At 38.7% G+C, this 15,262-nt stretch overlaps 1 protein-coding gene across 3 annotated transcripts in view; it reads left to right on the forward strand.

Moving 5' to 3' along the window:
• MPPED2 (metallophosphoesterase domain containing 2) overlaps positions 1 to 15,262 on the forward strand; it is a 111,222-nt gene that overhangs the window by 67,758 nt on the left and 28,202 nt on the right. The gene's annotated exons all lie outside the window — the stretch shown is intronic.

Raw genomic sequence — 15,262 nt, forward strand, 5'->3', positions numbered from 1 at the left:
TCTTTCTCCCCCCAAAAATGTAATTTCCTGTAAAACATGAAAATTCAGACAGTTTCTGCATTTTAGTTGGTCTTTGAGAGAGAGGAAGGAGAAGTCGCATCAGATGCTAGAAAAATCTGTTTCAAATCTTTCTGTGCCTGGAAACTGAGACAGAATCATCAGAGAAGCCTGTTAGCACTTCTTAGATTTATTTTTTTTCTCCTTCCCCTCCCATCACATCTCATGCTACTACTATAAATCTTCAGATTACCCCAGAGGAAGAGAAGGGGGGGGGGGGGGGAGGGGGGTATGTATTTATGGCCTCCTTACCCCAATTAGTTCTGTCACAGAAGTGGAACCCTGGTCATTAACCCAGAAGATGCACCAACCCTAAAAATGAGATAACTTGGCATATTCAATTTATGTGCATTTTTGTAAGTATTTCCAGAGGGAAAAAAAATCTCATTTGCTGATAACGCTACTGGTTTTAATTTAAAAAGAGGGATCAAACCAAGAATAACAGCTGTGATTCTGGAGGTTTCAGCCTGTCAGGGATTTCTAAGAAGTAATTGCCAGAATAGTGGGAAAACTGGCTATAAGTCATCTGTCTATTTGGAAAATGTAAATTGCCAACTCAGTGTAACTACAGAAAAGAAATATCAGTCCATATTAATTACGTGTTATTACTCGTGGTACATCTGAAAGCTTTCTAAAGACCTAAGAGAATTCAAGTAGTGCCTCCTAACTTACAATTTGGTAGAATGTGTATGTGGAAAATAACTTGCAATACACGGGAGCATTCATGTGTATTTGCAATTGGAATGTGTGGTGGTGCATATCAACAGCCTCTGAGGAGCAGAAAATTTGAATTTAGCCTGATGGTTCTGAGAGCATTAAATGGCATTAGCTGGAGGGAAGTTGAAAACGAGAGTATCAGACCCTAAAACAGAAAAGAGCAAGAGTGGGACATGAATCACATTGGGAGCTCAGCTCATTTTCAGAGCTGGAGAATGTAACTTGACATTTTCACACCCTAAATAGGAGATTTTTGATGTACCTTGAAGGAGCAAAATGGCTGAAGGTTTTACATTTGGTCTCTAGATAACAATCCGCAAAAACATTTCCCTCCTTCCTTCTAACTTTGTCCTCTGAATCTGGCTTGTTTAGTAGGGAAATTATTAATAGCTTATGCAGTCAAATCTCTTTTAGATTCCAATGGAAACATCTTCCACTTTGGAAATTTGAGATTGAGGCCACTTACTGAACAGGACAAAAAATACAGACAGTAATGGATATATGAATTTTTAAATCTCAGTACTCCCTTTGTGAAGTATACATAAGCATAACTCATACTGATGTGTCTGTAAAAGGGTAAGGAGAGACAGTCTGTTTTTACTGCAGCTTCGGTTGCTGAATATGTATAAGTTTTATTTAAATTCAAGTGTTATTTTAAGATACGTGTGTTTTTTTAAATTATATTTGGAATTGTTCATCCATGCTAAGGACTGAATTTACTCAAGTATGCTACAGACGTTTGAATACAAAGATTCTAGCAATGCCTGTTTTCTAATGAAGCTTTAAAAGTGTTCAAACCACCAGAGAACTGTAGTTAAATGGAGCCAGAATTCGTTTAAACTGCGTTTTGACAGAAACAATTGTTCAGGGAGAATAATTTTTCCCTGTTTCGTTTTGTTCTGCTGTTCAGCTCTACAGGTAACTTTTTTTTGGTTGGTTTGAAAGACAAAAATAGTTAAAATGAAAAAGTATTCTGATAAACTTCATTTTGTGTGTGTAGAAATTAAGGGGGGTTAATTTCATTAATATTGAGGCAGTAGGCTTATTTACGGAATTTAAATCCTGTTCTCCATAAAAATGCCACAAAAAGACACAAGCCATAAGCAAAAAATAATACAATAAAGCAATCATTTACATTATTTTTAGGTATTAATAAATGGGCAAAATCCACCCATAGCAAGCAGAATGAAAAGTAAAACTGAAGATCCCAGCTCTCAGCATATATATGTGTTTAGAAAACTATAGAGAGAGGAATCTTTTTGAGGGAAGAAAATGTTTAATATAAAAGCTAATTCAATATAAATCAATACATTTTAGTGGTTAACGGAATCAGCATTATGGAAATAACTGAAAAGCACAAATGTAAAAGATTAAAATCGACTATTTAAATAATTACTGAAATCTGCGATTTGCATCATTGTGATGAAAATCAATTCATCCTGAATGAGGCTGGGAATAAAGCTCTTCCCTTCCGACAGGAACAGCAACATTGTTGAGCAATATCCTGCACGTTTGTCGAGTTGTAACTTGTTCAGGCTCAAGGACAGAAGCACAAAGCTGGCCTCCCAGTTGCTTTTAATGAATACTAGCAGGTTTTTCCTGTGTCCAGGAATTTGATCTGTAGGGTGATACAGAGGTCAAGAACAAACGGCTCACTGTCGCTCACCTCTGCAAAGCCAAGACTTTCATTTGCTTTTTTTAGTAACTCCAGGAAGTGCCCCAACTCTTTTTCAGAAGCAAAATTTTAATTGGCATAGATAATGCAGCCTTAAGAAAGTGAGGACAGGTTCAGCCATCTCCTTTAAGGACACTGTTTAGTGCAGTTTTTGTTATTCCCTTTTTAGCTCCTTGTAAATTCTGGGGGTTTGCATCAGTTTGAAATTATTTCTAACACTCTTTCCTTCTCTGCTTCATTTGCAATGACTTTTTAATACAAGTAGCTCCAAGTTAGTAGCTCTCCCTTGTACCCATCAATGTTTACAGATTTGCGTTTATCCTGTCAGAAAAGTGTCAGATCTTGATTTTTTTGCTTTTCAATTGTAAGTTTTGTAATACATCATGGATTTTGCTGGCAATCTTCAAGTTCTTGAAGTAGTAAGCAAATTAACAGCAGATATTGAGCGTGAGGACTGGAAAACCAATTGTCAACTCACACGATGGGATTCAGATATACTGATGGGTTGGAATGGATCTAATTTCTTTTATTTTCATAGTCTTAGTTGGCAATTAGCTTGCGCCTGAAAAAGGGAGGAATAGAAATTGGACTACTGAGCAATAAAGTTCTTCATTACTATTTAGTAGTGAGGAAACCAGGGGGAGGCTGGACAAGACTGTTGGTGTTGTACCGGTTTTTCAGCAGTTCTGGCATTTATGCAGTAGACATCAGCCAACTGAGAAAGGAATTGGCAAAGGCTGAAGTCTTCTGTCTGTGTGTTAAACAAACACACCACCACTGCAGCATGATTGTGTTTAAAGGTGCAGGCTTCTGTTTCATTTTTCTTGGCACTATTCCTTGGGGTCTCTCATTTTAGGATCAAAGAATGTATTCCCCCTGGTCTAGAATTGCAGTGGTTTATTTACATTTTTGCCTTGTTGGGAGTGTCACTGATTTTTTCTCAGTCTTCTTGATATCAGATTCAGTTCTAAGTAAAAAAAAAAAAAAATAAACAAAATCCTGTTAACTTTTAAAAGCATTCTTTTTCTCTCCTTTTTTTTTTTTTTTTTTAATCAGTAGTGGAATGCTGTAATTTTAAATGTAATATCTCATAAGTAATTTTTAATACTATGATGCTAACCTGTTCTAGCTAATTCTTTGGAAAGCTCTGCATCCAGGCACTGGGTCAGATCATGAAGCCTCTTAACCTTCAGAGTATTCATGACTAATGTAACACACAGACTGTGTTTGTGTCTATTTGTGGGTGGAAGTCTAGCCAGTTAAAACAGACATAAAACAGTGGCTCTCCTAACTCTTTTAAATCTCTTCTAGTTTGGAAATAGGGATTTGAATTCCTTCAGAGCAGTACCAAACAGGTGATGGTAGGAATCTGCTTGGCGTCTTTAATTCCTGCTCCATTTTCCTAGAATTCAGCGAAAACTCCAGTAGGCAGAATAATCATGAGCTGTGCTGTTAAGGGGCTAACTATTTCTTGTGGTCGCCTGTTGAAGTGTGAGTTGCTCAGCAGCAAGGTCATTTTGATATACAAGTTGCGCATTAATAAACCCGCCAGTTGTGCTTGTACTGGCAGTTGTGTTTTGCTTTTGTGTTTTTCACTTGCTAGCTGTCCAGAAACAAGAAGTTTGATTTCCTTGTGCAGAGCACTGGAATAACAGAGTGCTTAGTACTGGAAGAGTGGGGATTAACTTGAATACTACAAAACTCCTGGAATTTTTAGGTCTGCTGCAGCAGACTTCATCTTGGGGTAAGGTCTGAACCCCCTGAAAAAATGGGAGCTGAGGAAAGAGGAGGGATGGTGAGAGTTAACACAAATGTGGAGATATGCTGTTCCTTACAGGATTTGGCTCAGCGCTGTGTGTTGATGCTTTCTTGATTAAATCCTTCTGTGCAGCTTCCACAGTTCAGGACTCCTACTTATCCATTTTCTTCTATCTCTATGTGCACCATACCTCTTTGTGGTCATCTAGTGCAGAAGGGAAGAAAACACAAAACTGAAAGTACCATGCTGTTAAGATTAGTTGAAAATTACTTCATTTGAGAACAGCCACTTTCACAATAGGGGAATGGAGCAGTAAGAGAGGGGTTTGCGCTTTGACAAGCTGATACCAGAAGAGATTTTGTATTGGTGCTCTTCAAGCCCCATTACTTTCTTTCCTTTGTTGCCTATATATCCTAAGCAAGAATTAGGGAGCATCTGGGTGCTCCCGTAGGACCCCAGCAAGGAACTAAGTGGGAGACCAAGACTTCGCTGTAGGGGTAGATGGACTACGTGTATCACTAGAAGAACAAGGCCCATCCAGCCCAATGTGTATGAATGTGTGTATGTTTCTAGTGGGATATCTAGATCTAAACAACACATCAGTGCATTTGCTGGGGAGTCATCAGCTGTGCTGCTGGTTTAAAAGCATTAGATGTGTGGATAATGTCTTAACTCAGAAGCTGTGACCCTGAATGAGAAGAGACTATGTGGGCTGATACCTTCGCAGTGCACTTGCCAACCGCCCACTTCAACAAGGTACCTGAATGTCATGTTTGAGACATGGCAGTTTCAATGACTCAGTGAGATTCGTAATAAGCTTTAATTAAATACATAATTACCAGCTACATCCAATTAAGTTATAATCAGAAAAATAGGGATACTTTCAAGTTTCTTTACAAGAATTGGTGGAACAAATGAGAAATTCAGGGGGAAGACAGGGGAGAAGGTATGTCTCGTTCTGTGTAGTGTCAGGTGTGTGGAATAGGTGTAGTCTGTAGGTGGCTTGCTTCATAATGCATCTATTCAGGACAAACAGGACAGGAATTGGAAGAATTTACATTGCTTCAGGTAAAGCTGATGATAAAGCTCATATGATATGGTGGTGATAGAGATAGAAATGGAAGAGAAATGGTTGAAAAACTATTTATTTTTAATACAAAAAGTCAGGTAGCAAGTGATTAGATTTTGTAACCTCCCTGTGAAGGATACGATTTCTCATTACTGTCTTCAAGATGATTTGGGTCATATTTATCTAATGCTTATTGATCAGAGTGCTAACTTTACCCTGACGTGTGTAAAATACTTAAAGTAATTCACAGAGGCTACAAAATAAAGCAGAAATTGCACAAGCACTTCAAGTAAGAGAGCACTGATAGTGAATCTCAGCATAGACATAAAGGTCAGGAGTGACAGCTACATTCATCAGGTTTTCATGAGAATGCATTCAGTAGAATAGATCTGGCACCTTATTTCAGAAGTGGTCAATGCTTACGGATTCAGTTGGAAAATCAATGACACCTCTGGGTGTTTATAACCACTTCTAAAATGTTTAGGTGCTAATCTATGTTGTGGTTTGTGTGCATCTGAAGTATGAGTTGCTGACATTCTAATGCTGGCTCTACTAGTTAAATATCAAAATTTTAATATGGCTGACACCTATGTCTCTATACGTGCACGCAGAGAGATGGCTTAAGCAGTGGTTTACAGGCAGAAAGATACCAACAACTTATCATTGTGCATTCGTAGACGTGTCTGAGTTTCATAAACCTTTAAGTACAGAAGGCCTCACAAGCTGCAATGCCTTGCTACCTCCTCAGTTAATTTTGCACAGACAGGGTCATCATTTTGTAGCCTGCATGTGCAGTGTACCTGAGAGTAGATAATGGGAGTTATTACCTAGTAACTGTTCTGTGTTTCTCCTCTTTGGTGTTTTAGGTAAACACTAAACACAGTATCCTTTAATATATATGCTTAGCTGTTTTCCTTACTTACTGACATGCATGTCATGCTTGGAAACCCTCTGCCTATGGCCACTTTGACAAAAGAAATTATGCTTCCTAGAAAATGAGCTCATGATGATTTGAAATAATCTAATAAACATGTTGTTGTGTTTATTTTACAAGTAATTTAGTAAGTACTGGAGTTTTGTACCCACAGATCTGCCAACCTGTCTGTCCTCTGCTTCTGGAGATCTCTTGCCTTCTGTTTTCATGCTTCAGAAGCATTTGCTGGATGGGTAGGACTGACGAAGTTGTGTGGTCTGGTTCTTCAAACTACCAGTTTATTTGTGTACAAATGTGAATCGCTGTGTGTTATGACAAAAGCTGATGTTTGCAGCTGCTGACTGTATTGCTTTCTTGATTAAGGTTAATGGGTTTGTACCCTGGAAATAGGCTTAAGGATTGTGTATTGCCTCAATCTTTATATACGAAAGTTTTATGTAAGAAGGAAGGGTGAGTCTTTTGGTCTCCCCTTCCTGGCACAGATTTTAACACATCTAGTTTCCAAAACTGGGAATGTAATAAAAAGAAACTGTTAGAAAGGTGTTCTCTTTAACACCTCTCTTGGTGTTCCATCTGGGCTGCTTGGGACATTTCTATGTCCTGCATTGCAGAAAAATGGGAGAAGAAAAGCAAACTCAGTGCTAGTCTGAAAGCGGTAGTCCTAACGTGTTCCTGCTTTTAATATGGGATGCCCCAATACACTTTCATCTCCAGGGTTATGAGTACCTGAAATTGTTTTTCAGTTCTTAGTAAGTTTCTCTCCCTCTTCTGTTTGTGAATACAAATCAGGTTTGTTATTTGTTGAGAAACCTAGAAAGTACCATTTTAAGGAAGAATGTCTTCCATTGCCTAACCTGATGATCCTTGTTTATATATCCCTAGATTTATAAAGTTCAAGAATGACATTGCTTATGACCTTGTGCGTATGGCAGAGGAAGAGAGACAGCTTTTGGGGAAGCTTAGAAAATGTGAAAATAAGTCAAGTAGAAATCACTCTGAAAACACTGTTTACTCTCTCTGTAGCTAAAGAGATACCAAAATCGACCCTTCCTGAAGTTAGAAGAACTTTTTTAGTTCACTCAGGATTTTGGATAGCAGATAGCATGTGTTTTAAGGGAGCACTGGCTACGAGTGGTACCTGCAGTTGTTCTTGAACTCTGAAGCAGGCACAGATGAAGCATTCCATGTTGCCATTATCTTCACTACAGTTTGATGTAGCCACTCAGACTGGGTACTTTCAAAAGCAGAGAAGTAGTTTTCCTCAGAGCCATGAAAAAGTCCGTATTTTTCCATATGGTGTTTATGTAGATACTGCACATAGGTCACGCATAACTTCTAACTGTTGTTAATCTGTCGCAAAATTACGGGTAGTGAAAAAAATGTTCTTTATCTTGCAGTTTGTTTCAAAGGCATTTATCTGTGGGACTTTTACCTGGCTGAGTACCTTTTCCTCATACAGTGGCGTCCTGCCAGGGCCAGCAAAATCCTCTGGCCAGGATGGCACTGCAGGAGCAGCACACTTCCTTGCAGGGTCAGATGGGATATTTGGGATCTCTGCTGGGTCTTGGCATCTGCTACCATATTGCAGTGGCAGGAATGTTTTGAGTTACATTCATTATATGTCAATACTGTTTTTGTTGATCCGTATATATATAGCTGAAAAGTCTTATTTCCTGCAAATTCTGTAATATCAGCTGGAATTTCAGTTGTATACTTAAAGTGTGAGATGAAAGTGTGCTTTGTTTGAGAGGATTTTGGGTTTGTTTCATAAATCTTGGAGCTAAAATGCAAATAAAATATTCAGAGATGCAGAGGCGGATTGTCCCTCTGGAAGTGTGAGCTGCTTTGACGCAGAGCAGTGAGACTTCACTGTAAGGATGTGCCTGTAGCTGATAATTACTAGCAGTCAAACTACCTAGAGTGTACACCTTCTCTTATTTATATTCCAGTCCTGTAACCTTCCCTTCTCTTGTGTGTTTGTTCTATTAATCTACAAAACAGGGCTCGACTTGTGATTAGTCCTTGGAGGTTGTTTCTATTAATCAGGCTGCAAAACAGGTCTACTTGGATGTTCTGTTGCAAGTGCTTAATGTTCTTTCCTCATCAGTCCATGGCACAGAGCTTGCTAGGGTGGTCTTAAATGGCAATGAAATCAGTGATGTGTTTGCTGCACTTTCATTGTGTTTATGTCTTGATTGTGTTGCTCTAAGATAGGGAAAATAGAAAGGAAAATAATTGCAGTCCGATAGAAAATGGCTTAAGTTAGTGACATTTGTGGCTGCACTGGAGCTGCAGGATGGATCCTGTCACAGCAGAACCACTTGCTAGGTGTGTCTTGGATGAGAAGAACCTGCTCTACTTTTAAATGCAAGTATTAAAACTTGAGGTTTGATCACAGGGCTGTTTTAAACTATTTTATATAGAGTTCTAAAGATAAATCTATCCCCATAATTTTTAAAGGGTCAGTTAAGAGTAAATTTTTCTGCAGTAGGTAGAAAGCCAGGCAGATTTCTGCTGATGTATGTGTAAAAAAGTAATCTAAGAGTTGGTGGAATATAGACAAAAAACCCCAAACTGTAACACTTCTATTATTAGAACTTACCATAAAATTTGAACAATAAACAGCATATGTAGTGAGAATCTAATGTAGCTTCATTGTAGAAGATATTACTTACTATAAAAGCGGAATGATTTATGCTTCTAATTAAATACGGAATTTCCTCCCTGTAGGAGGAAGGTATCTATTTTTAAAATTTATCAGAAGACATAAACCAGATCCCTAGTTATTTTTTCTATACAGTTCCTTTGGTTTTATTTCTTTTTTGTTAAGTTTTCATTATGTTGATTATGTATTTCTTCGCCAGCTCACTAAAGACTGTCACTGAGCTAAAGAACTTAGGCTTTTGTCTGGGAAAAAAACCTGGTCCTGAGGCAGCAGGGTTGGTCTCAACTGCTGTGCTTGCCTCTCGCTGTGTTCATGCCTTGTTTTTTCTGTATTCCCACAGCACACACTTGAGTTTCTTCAGGGCACAAGCTTAAATTCCCAGCCTTGGCAAAACTGGCCTAGTCTTGACTTCTAGTGAAGTCCTCACCTGAGTTCTTGTTGGCTATGCTGAGAACTGATCCCTTTCTACCATCCTTTAGCCACTCATATGAAAGGCTTTGTGCCTAAGGAAGAGGGCTTCCCAAACTCATTGTGCCTGCACTTTGTTGTGTGGCTTGAGGAAAAGATGGGATGCTGAGTTACCACCTTTTTCCTGCAGCAAACCTGAGCTGTTCCAGAGGGCTAACCATATGAAGGTGCAGTATAGTAAAGCCATTTTTCAGAGGTTTGCAGACTAGTAATAACAGCCACTTAAATTAGTAATAGTTTGCACTGTCCAAGGTGATTTTCTTTCCAATTCTAGCCATCTTCAGATAGTGCTGTTTCAAAGCCACCACGCTGAAGTTTTACATATAATCTTCATGTTAGGAATTCAGAAGAATTAGGCCCTCAAGTGGTTTTCTCTAGGCCTCTTTTGGTAATTTTATTTTCACGAGCTATTTCTACTGGGTTGGGTTTTTTTCTTCTTCTTTTGTATTGTTTCCTCCTTCCTTATCATTTCCCCAGTTATCAGAGAAATCACTCTTCCTGCATTGATTCATTTTGACCAGAGTCTGGAAGGCAGAGAGAATCATATTAACTAATATTTTACTTTTGCATGTGATTAATGCTAATGCTTACAAAGAAGAAAATACTGTGATTTAATTTTCAATCTCCAGTTGATTTCTCGTGATTCAATTTTGCAGAAGATTGTCTCTCTGCTTATTGTCTCTTATGGAATCATTGAAGTTACAGATGGAAAAGACCTATTAAGTCATTCTGCTAATGGTAACTAATATTCTGTGTATATTTTTCCTATGTTCAATTTTTTAGAAATCCAAATTGTACCATGTTTCACGAGATGAGCCTGAAGGCTTCTTGTACCTTTTGTGACATTTATGTTCTTGTACTTTTCAGGCCCTGTGTCAATTACAGTATATATTCAGTGTTTGTAATCCCCACAGATTTTTCTTTGCTATTTCTTATTTCTGGCGAGGTTCTTCTGTGTTCCTGGGTATTGGGTTTTGGCTGGTTGGTTGCCTAGTTTTGGGTTGGGTTGGGTTTGGTTGTTTTATTTTTTATAGAGGTTCAAACCAAACCCCACTATTCTGCATGGATGTCACTAACATCCTGTATGTTGAGTGTATATTGGCTAGTTGAAATACTGATGTAGTTTGGCAACCATGTATTTCATGGCTTCTGCAGAAAGTCCAGTCATGTGTCGTGCTGTGTTTTGATGTCTTGCAATATATCCATGTGTGGAGCTTATATCGTTTCCTTCTTTTTCCCATTCATGTTGCAAGCTCATACATAATTTGCTGTCAGCTGCTTCCCCTGGGTCTTTTGTATTAGCCTAACGGGCTTTGGATTTCTTCCTCTCACTGATTATTTACATGTTTTAATTCTCCTCAGATATTTTAGCCTGTATTTTTTCAGAAGGAATGCTGTTTTATTCTCTCAGTGTTCCTAACCTCCTTTTGCATAATTTCTTTCCCCACTGTCATGTTTATAACACCTCTCACTATATTGAAATCTGTGAATTTAATTAAAGTACTGTTTACCCGTTCTTCCAGATCATTAATAAAGATGTTAAACAAAACTGATCCTAATACCAATCCCTGTGGCAAGCCACTAGCACCTCCCTTGTGCTGCTGCACTGTTTGTTTATAGCCCTTTAACCACTATTCATCTATGCAATATTCCTCACGGGCAAGCCAGTTTTAAGTTTTTGGAAAGGGATTGTGTCACATTTTGCTGAAGTCTGGTCTGGTACAGTCTACTATATTATTTTAATCTACCGACATGACTGAGTTTAATATATTTACAAAAATTATATGTGATGAAATAGAGCTGTGATTTTTGAGCACTTTGAAATCTAAGCAGCTGAGTAGCTGTAATTCTCCTTTCTTAAAGCAATTACACCTCCTCCACCCCCACCCCAATTACACTGTAATTTTATTCTGTGCTGAATTTAGACTTACTAGGAGATAATTCTCAGTATCATTCCTTAATTCAGGGTGTGCAGATCAGCACCACGTTTCTTACTGTTCTCCAGGATCTGGTTTTAAAGACAAAAGCACTCCAAAGAGAATTCCTTTCTTAATATTTCAAGCTTTGAATTGTGTGTTGCTTGTTTGTCAGCAGTCATCATGGGCAGAGCTTTGTTATTTTGTAATTTTATGTTTGTATATGTGTGTTTATTTGAAATATCATTCACCTGTTTGCAAAAGCAACAGTAAACTCTTGCCTTAATTTTAAGTGCACACTTTCGCCCTTGTGAAATTTGTAAGATTTATGTGTCTGCTTAAATTCAGCCTGCGTTTAAGTGCTTTCTTGCTGTGTAGCTTGGGGGTATGCATCATTTGGTTAGTAGCCCGCTGAATTTATATTTCATTCAGATACCTTAAATTGCAATGGGAAAAAATCATGTGCTTCTGTATGAACTGGAATAACAAGCTGTGTGTCAGCAGTTGAATAAGGACAGTCGTGGGAAATTTCAGTTTCTTTTAGGTGCGTTTGGCTTGATTTTACAAGCTCTATGCAAAAATCAATTTTTACATTATAAAACATAGTGTGGAGAGTTTATTTCTCATAGCTTGGTTGGAATGGCATGCTGTTCAAATCACAACTGAATCATCATAACAGTGAGAAGAAAAGTATTAAAATATGGATCAAAGCTCTGATTTACACCTGTGCTGATCCAGAGCTATAGTATCATAAAACCAAAGGACTTGTTGGCTGCTCTTTTGGTTGGTTAGGGCTGGGGTGTTCTGAGGTCTTAATGAAGAAATCACTTGTGTGTGGTGCTCCTGCATCGCTGACTGCTCTGGGCTAGGATTTCTTGCTTCTCCCTCCTAAGAGGGCAACTTCCTCAGTGACATTAAGCACTGAGATGCTGTATTAAATGACTTTAAACACAGTGATTTGGATGTCACCCTGCAAGCATTTAAATCCCACTGAAACTGGGGAAGAGCAAGGCAGCTGGGAGGTAGCTTAGTCTCAGTTCCACAATACAGGGTCTGTGTTGCCTGTTCACACAGACTTGGAGTCTCCAAGTCAGCTGGCTTTCTGATTCATTCCCTGGAGCATAAAACAGGGAGTGTGTGCTGCCTGAAGGAGGGTCTGGGTTACTCCTGCACTTGTGCTCCAGATTTTGAACTGACCAAATTGATAGTGGGTAGATGCTTTGTATTTTCTTGCTGCCATGCTTTGGTTTGGGGGTTGGATCAAGTTTTGTTCTAGTGCTAGGTACCCTAAAGTGGGATTTACTGCCTTGATGAATGACAACTTCAGAACAGAACTAGTAAGATCTACTAGTAATAAATAGTGAGAGATGAAGCGACAGGCTTGGTATACATCCTTGTGCTTGTGTAAACATAAGGATGTCCCGTTTGAACTAAAGTGCTCTCTCTATAAAGCAGGTAATGGAAAGTGGCCATGTTAGGGTTTCAGTGTTACTAAGCTGGTGTTATTGTCTTAGTGTGCTGAGCTCTCGAGGAGAACTCCATTAAGTTGCTGCACCCTCTCATTACAAAGCTATTTGATTTGGGCTTACTCATGTACGTTTTTACGTATAATAATTACGTATAATAATCTTAATTCAGCTATATTTTGGAAAGAGAAGTGGGCAAGAGGGAGATACAGTACATGCAATGGTTTCTTGAGGAGGTGAACTTTTGGCTTGTGGGTTCTTGGTGTAGAGGAGAGTGAGTGCTCTAGAAAGGTGTCTATTTCATGAGAGCTGGTTGCATGTGTGTCAGAAATGCCTTCAAAATTAAGAGGAAGTTACTGTGCAAGTAAAAGTATATGTATCTTCAAGGAGATCTGATCCTTCTGTTTCCTGAATGATACAGTGCTGGAATGTATCACTTTAATTATAGTATTTGATCTGCATTAATTGCTGCAGACTGTAGAACTGAGTTTTTAAAGTTTGCAGACCTGCAGACTGCTAGGCAGCTGCTGCATATACTGACTGTGCTTTCAGTTAGCCACCTGGATGCCAGAGGGATGGAGCATGTGGGTGAGGGAACAGGGAAGGGGAGTTCCGGCTCTGACACTGTCTCAGTATACAGGGAGCAGTAAGTAACTGGTTTCTTTGCCTTAATTCTTTCACCTGTAAAATGAGGCTGGTAATATGGTTTCTTCACTGCTTGCCATGTGAACAGTAGCTTCAGCCCGTGAAGCACTGTGGAAGTGTCAAGTATTACCATGAATTTATTTTTAGCAAGATGATCCAGCACCAAGGTAGTGAGCAGATGTAGACTTACTTTCCTGAGTGATTTCAAAGGAGCCAGCGGGACTGTTTGCCTGCTGGGAAGTTTGTGTGCTTAAGTACTTTGCTGGATCACTACACTGGAAAGCGAAGTAGGTGTCTTATTTTCTGCAGGATAAGAAGGGGCGTATTTGAGATACTGTTGAAGTGGAATAGATAGCTGTGTTACTTGAAGTGGGAGCTGATGTGTGATTTCAGGACACTTGAATCCCTCTTCTCCAAAAGGAGAAATGTTAATAAAAACTGCACTGAGTTTACTTCCGGAAATTCCCATCTGGGATAGTAAATGCATCACTCATTAATAATTACTTTATTGAGAAGGATTAAAAGAATGCAGTCAGACTTCAGTCTGTACTGCAGTACAATGGAGTCATGGAAAACCATCTGAAATTATTTGCTGCAAATACTGTTTTCTCTTGCTGCTATCCAAACCCAGCAATGAGCTGGCTAATGTGCCTTTACTCTTGAAACCACTCCATAGACTACATCTGTACCCAAATGCCAGCTGAGAACAAGTTCTCCTAAGGAAGTGATGAGCTGTCAAAGATCTAGGCAATCGCAGCCCTCCTCTCCCCACCCCAGACTTCAAGTACAGCCCCTTTGTCTTCCCCAGAGCTGTTAGGATGCTGCTTATTTTTCCAACAGACCCACCTTGGTGCTGAGTATCTGTGGGGAAGATATTTGGACTTCAGAACCTTGTCTGAGCTTGGGGTTGGGCCATACGTAAGCACCTGTGGGAAGAAATGCACCTTTGTACCTCTTAAAATAATACTAATATTCATTCTTACCTATTATTAACCACCTCCTGTTCTTTATTTAAAAAGACTACAAATAGAAGATACAATCTTCAATCAAATGCACTTCCCAGGTATTTGAGAAAAGAGTCCTGCAGTCCAGGTGGTGAAAACCAACACTACTTCTTGCTTTCTATCAAAAGCAGTGTTGAAATGTAGGTCCTGTTATTGTATATTTATTTAGGCATCAATCACAATCAAGCCTCCTGCTAGTTCATCTGTAAGGGCATTGTAATCCTATTTTTATCAGTTCCTTCCTGCACAACAGACAGTTAAAATAGCAGGAGCAGGGGTCAGAAATATCTTAATGGGTTTGGTTCCCAGAGATAGAGGTGACAAGAGGAAGACTTTTTTGCCCAAATTTCTTCCTGACCTGATAAGGTAGATAAACAGAGGCAAGGTGCAGGGCGAGGGCATGCTGTGGGAAGGAGAGCATTGGGTGGCAACATAAAGGAGTTGCAGAAAGATGAGGTAGACAGTATTACTTGTGGAAAAACCTCAGGAACAGATGGAAAGTAAATGTTACCCATTTGCCAACTTACCCATTTTTTAAAGAAAGTGTTTGATTTTTTTTCCAAGTTGGGTTGGTTCATGTCTTCAGTGATTTTTATAATTGGCTTTACTCTTGTTTTTGCTATTATACTGCTTAAAAAGCTACAGAAGCTACAAGTAATTACTTATTTGAAGGAAGTTGATTGTGACTGTTCGGCAATGTTCTTGTTATCTTTGGAAGTTAAGCTGCTGTCTCCTATTTAATAACAGCACAGCTTACTATACATCACAGTAATTACATTTTAATTTTACATTTTTACACTTTATATTTCTGTATATACATTTAATTTTTTTCTGGTTATAAAGTAAAGAATTGTGCTTTTTATGCTTTTATTTGTCATTACTTCATT

The sequence above is a fragment of the Lathamus discolor genome, chromosome 6 (assembly GCF_037157495.1).
Source record: "Lathamus discolor isolate bLatDis1 chromosome 6, bLatDis1.hap1, whole genome shotgun sequence".
In the NCBI taxonomy this organism is placed as follows: Eukaryota; Metazoa; Chordata; class Aves; order Psittaciformes; family Psittacidae; genus Lathamus; species Lathamus discolor.